The sequence below is a fragment of the Schistocerca nitens genome, chromosome 10, assembly GCF_023898315.1.
Source record: "Schistocerca nitens isolate TAMUIC-IGC-003100 chromosome 10, iqSchNite1.1, whole genome shotgun sequence".
NCBI lineage: Eukaryota > Metazoa > Arthropoda > Insecta > Orthoptera > Acrididae > Schistocerca > Schistocerca nitens.
The window spans coordinates 16,998,719-17,004,939 of record NC_064623.1 but is presented as its reverse complement, the minus strand read 5'-3'; positions in this window follow the sequence as shown (position 1 = coordinate 17,004,939).

Below are 6,221 nucleotides of genomic sequence, written 5' to 3'. Positions count from 1 at the left end.
ACCAGGCGGCGCTTGGGTCCAACCAGTTGCCGCATGCGAAGTAGAGTGTCGTAGCTGTGTTCCGCATCGTCAACAAGAACCTGCAAGAAAAGGGATAGTATGATACATCTGCTCTTGTTACCAATTTGGTTTCTTCTAGAACCTGATTGGTTAAAATAATATTTTATAACATCTCAACACTATATGTATCTGAGTTGTGTTTACTCCGTTGGACATGTCTGACAGAACAGACATCACTCGTGATGGTACAGCTGGTACATACGTGTAAACATCAAACGTAGGAAGGGGAAAGAGAAGGAAAGAGAAAGGTTGAGTTGGAAAGCATTCCGGCTACCTGCACAGCACATTGTGGTAATGCAATGGCGTTAAGTTGAAATTTTGTACCAGATCAGGACTCGAACCCGGATTTGCCACTTCTCGTAAGCCGTTGCCTTAGTACTCCGAGATCCACAGTGTCAACAGAGTGCTGAGAATCCCAAATTTCAGGCATTACCTCTCACAAAGGCAACGCAGTGGCCGATGGCCTTCGCTTAACGACCGAGAGTAGTGGGCTTTGCGTAAGGTTGTCAGTGCTGACAGACAAGCAATACTGCGCGAAATAACGACAGAAATCAATGAGAGACGTACGGCGAATGTATCCGCAAGGACACTGCGATGAAACTGGCGTTGATGGGCTGTGGCAGCAGACAACTGTAAAGAGTGCTTTTGCTAACAGCACATCGCCTACGGCGCCTCTCCTCAGCTCGTGACCGCATCGGTTGGTCTCTGAACGACTGGGAAACTGTGGCCAGTCTGTTGCATCCCGCTTTCAGCTGGTCTGAGCTGGTGGTAGGGCTCGAGTGTGGCGCACACCCCACGAAGGCATGGAGCCAGGTCGTCAACAAGGTGCTGCGCAAGTTGGTGGTGGCTGCCTAATGGTGTGGCTTATGTTTACATGGAATGGACCGGGTCCCTCGGTGCAACTCAACCGATCATTGACTGGAAATGGTTAAGTTCGGCTACCTGGAGACCATTTGCACCCATACATGGACTTCAAAAAACAACCACGGAATTTTTATAGATGAAAATGCGTTATGTCACTGGTCCACAGTTGTTTGCGGTTGGTTTGAAGAACATTCTGAACAATTCGAGAGGATGATTTGGCCACTGAGATCGCCCTACATGAATCCCATCGGACATTTATGGGACATAACTGAGAGGTCAATTTGTGCACAAAATCCTGCATCGTCGACTCTTTCTGAATTACGGACGGCTATAAAGGCAACATGGCTCAATATTTCTGGAAGAGACTTCCAACGACATGATGAGTCCATGCCACGTCGAGTTGGGGCACTACTCCGCGTGAAAAGAGGCCCGACACGATATTAGGAGTTACCCAATGTCTTTTGTCAACTCACTGTATGTAATTAGAGGGTCGGTTGAGCCTTACACCAAGTGTGGTACGAAAATCTAACTGAGGTCGTTGGCATATGCTTTATAGCCTGTAATCTGGTTCACTTGTGCCGCGTTACATCACTACAGTCAGTGTCATTACGTATATTCTAACACAAAAAAATGACGCAGCACGATGGAATTGTAAGAATGGGACTGAAATCGGTAGATGTGATGTAAGTGTACAGTGCATGGGGGCTTAATTAAACATAATGCAAATAATTTTAATTTTAGTAGCTGTATGTCCGGCTACGAAGTCTCGTAACCAGTTGGCCCTGACTAGTATTAGTACGCAATCTGACTGCATAGAATAACAACAAAGAATGAAAGAAAACTTCCGTTAACACAATTAATTAATTAAGTCCCCAGCAACTATAAAAGCTACGAAACAAAAACTACAGAACAACAAAACACAAGTGTAACTGTTCTGTGTGTGGAAGTGTGATTCAACGTACACATCTGGCACGGTTCTTCCTCAATAAGACAAGGTATTTTAGGCACCATTTACACTGAAGTAATTAAAAAAAACAGAAATACTATAATTGCACATAAAAACCAGAATTACACTCTAATACATGAACACAAGCCAGATGCTTTGTTGACTGAACCTGTGACCAAGAGACATTGTTAGTTAGGACATTTGAAATAATAAAAAACAAATTATTACCTTCATATATATTGACGAAACATACACTCTGATCATTACAACATCCGCAATCGAACAGCATCGGCTGTCTAGCCCATCAGAACAACTGCATACAACATGCTCACAACTAGTCACGGCTACATCGGAACTCCTACTGCCCACTTCTCAATAAACACTCTCCACGACGACTTCTCGACAAGAACTAACTACTACCACATCTCAACAAGCACTGCCAGTGGAGGCGGCTGAATAAAACTCTTTGGCGCAATCTCTGGCGCTGTGACTCAGTGTAGCCACCTTTCATATGCCCCTCCTCCACGGGCTAGAATTCGATGGTATTTTTGCCAGCATTGGTGGTGAAAATACCACCAAATTCGTCCAAAAAATACAGACAAAAATTAAAAAGTAATATTAATAAGTCAATATCACATAACTAAATAAATTTTGGCTTTGCACTGACCCTTCAATAACCTAATATATAAAATACAGTAAGGAATACAAATGCTTGCATACATATGATTTTACATAATAGTTTACACAAGTATCATGTGGTTAAACAATTCAATCAATAGCGTCAGCAACGACGAATAGGTGCAGGTAAGAGTCTCATAACATCTCATAAACAGTAAACACATAAAAAATCAGTTTATACAAATATTCACATAAAGTCTTGTCATTAGTTCAATAAACAAGTAGCACTCCTCAGAGTAGTTCACAGTTCCAACAGTGGCACCCAGCAATGGTCAACAGCTGCAAATAGCAGTCTCATAACATTTCATCAGCAGTATTTAAACAGCTTCAACAGTGGCACCCAAAAATGGCGAGCAGGCGCAGACACCAACAAGTGACATTATCTCAGTAGAAGCAGTCCATTAGTGGCACCCAGTAATGTTGAACAGGTGCAGACACCAACAAGTGACATCATTTCAGCAGAAGCAGTCCATCAGTGGCACCTAGCAATGTTGAACAGGTGCAGACACCAACAAGTGACATCATTTCAGTAGAAGCAGTCCCATCAGTTGCACCCAGTAATGTTGAGCAGGTGCAGACACCAACAAGTGACATCATTTCAGTAGAAGCAGTTCCATCAGTGGCACCCAGCAATGTTGAGCAGGTGCAGACACCAACAAGTGACATAATTTCAGTAGAAGCAGTCCATCAGTGGCACCTAGCAATGTTGAACAGGTGCAGACACCAACAAGTGACATCATTTCAGTAGAAGCAGTCCATCAGTGGCACCCAGTAATGTTGAACAGGTGCAGGTAACAGTCCATAATATTCACTATCACTAATTAGACAGTTCATCAGAGTTCATCAGCACAAATTAAACATCTCCTAGTGGCACCCATCATGTTGAACAAGTGCACGTAACAGTCCATAATATTCACTATTACTAATTAGACAGTTCATCAGAGTTTATCAGCAAAACTTAAAACATTTCCAAGTGGCACCCAGCAATCTTGAATAGTTGCAGGTAACAGTCCATAATATTCACTATCACTAATCAAACAGTTCATCAGAGTTTATCAGCAGAAATTAAACATCTCCTAGTGGCACCCATCATGTTGAACAAGTGCAGATAACAGTCCATAATATTCACTATCACTAATTAGACAGTTCATCAGAGTTCATCAGCACAAATTAAACATCCCCTAGTGGCACCCATCATGTTGAACAAGTGCACGTAACAGTCCATAATATTCACTATTACTAATTAGACAGTTCATCAGAGTTTATCAGCAAAAATTAAACATTTCCAAGTGGCACCCAGCAATGTTGAATAATTGCAGGTAACAGTCCATAATATTCACTATCACTAATCAAACAGTTCATCAGAGTTTATCAGCAGAAATTAAACATCTCCTAGTGGCACCCATCATGTTGAACAAGTGCAGATAACAGTCCATAATATTCACTATCACTAATTAGACAGTTCATCAGAGTTCATCAGCACAAATTAAACATCTCCTAGTGGCACCCATCATGTTGAACAAGTGCACGTAACAGTCCATAATATTCACTATTACTAATTAGACAGTTCATCAGAGTTTATCAGCAAAAATTAAACATTTCCAAGTGGCACCCAGCAATGCTGAATAATTGCAGGTAACAGTCCATAATATTCACTATCACTAATCAAACAGTTCATCAGAGTTCATCAGCAGAAATTAAACATCTCCTAGTGGCACCCATCATGTTGAACAAGTGCAGATAACAGTCCATAATATTCACTATCACTAATTAGACAGTTCATCAGAGTTCATCAGCAGAAATTAAACATTTCCAAGTGGCACCCAGCAATGTTGAACAGGTGCAAGCACGAACAACAGTTTGAAGGCACACACAATTGCTTTTACAAAATTATTATCAATGCTCTTACACTAGACATACAAATAATAATAAACACACAAATGACATCAGATAATTGTCTTATTAAATATTACAAATACACAAATATCAGTAAACCTATAATATTTATGGGTGTCTGTGCAAGCCACAACAAACAAGTAAAGTAATATTTAGGAGATAGGTCGGTACCAATTATTTGGGATTGGGAAAGGAAAACACACAAAACACACTCACTCATCTTTCATCCACATTAAGTACTACTGTGTAATTGAATAGTGTTAACTGTGTAAATGCAATTCTGTCCAAAATTTTATGTTCAACTTGTGTATCAAGTAGTAGTGGCAGCAATGTATAACAGTCAATAATAGTTGGTCAACGTCGTAGTCATCATGTCAAGACCAATGTTTGCCAAGCCAAATCAAAATGTACGGTTTCTGAACAACTGTCAGTGTGCCAAGATATGCGAATGCTTCCTCTCTCCAAAAAAAAGTATATACTGCTTATTGATTTAACAAAGTGTGTGTGTAGACAATCTTCTTTCCACTTGAGTGTTCTAGTCTGCCATCTTCATCCTCCTTGTTCCATATAAACCAACAAAAAAAATATGATCCTCACTTACTTTACCTCTTATCCACCAAAACTCCAATAATCATCAGCATCACATAATCTTAATACTCTTACGTCGATACATATAAACCTTATCATCAATATCATTTACCTTGCCTCTTGTCCAACAAAACTCCAATAATCATCAACTTCACACAATCTCAATACCTCAATAATACTTCTTCAATATGTCGATACATATAAACCTTATTACCAATATCATTTACCTTACCTCTTGTCCACTAAAACTCCAATAATCATCAACTTCACACACTCTCAATACCTCAATAATACCTCTTCAATACGTCGATACATATAAACCTTATTACCAATATCATTTCACTTCCATAACAACGCTTTCCTCTAGTCAGTCTCCTCGAACAAGTACAGACAAAATCCTAGAGCAAACTTCAATTTATCATCCCATACAATCCGAAGACACAATGTCCACACACAACCTCTGTGTAATCCATCTGACCCAAATCTTCTACTCATTATGAATTATAAAATACATTTTGGTTACATTATCATCATTAAATAAAAGAAATGCATACATAACCTCTAACAGCCTTTAGTCTGAATGACTTTCAGTAAGTAAGTCCGAGTGCAGAGTGTCAATGATCGTAATATTTCACAGTGTGTACACCACTTCAAGAATCATGGCAAAACAGAAGCAAAGATGTGGAGTATTTCTTGTGTCAAGTGTCACTTGCTATTTCAATTGCTCACGAAGAATGCAGTGTAATAACTGTCAATGGTCTAAACCTAGTGTTGGTATGTCATGTCGTTAGCTTCCTTCCTATTAGCATAAATTTATACAGCTTCCATAAAACCTCCAGCTCATGTGACTTCAATGAAGTTTCTTGTACCAACGTCGTTCGTCGAATTATAGCAGTTCATTTTCTTATGTAAAATATAAGGCACTGAGCGTAAGCAAAACATGCAATAGCGAGTAAATATACCAGTAGAGAACAGTGTCAACAAGTGGATGCAGCACAATCCCTACAACGAGGCTCTGCCAAGCGAACAATCTATAATTAATACCATAGTGTGACCTAAACTCCATGTTCGTACACCGCATATCAGCATTTCTATATACCAAATTAAAGAGTAGTTATGACAACAAACAGAAATGTATAAATATGCAATCCATACGCAAAGCAGCAAATATGTATCTTACATAATAAAC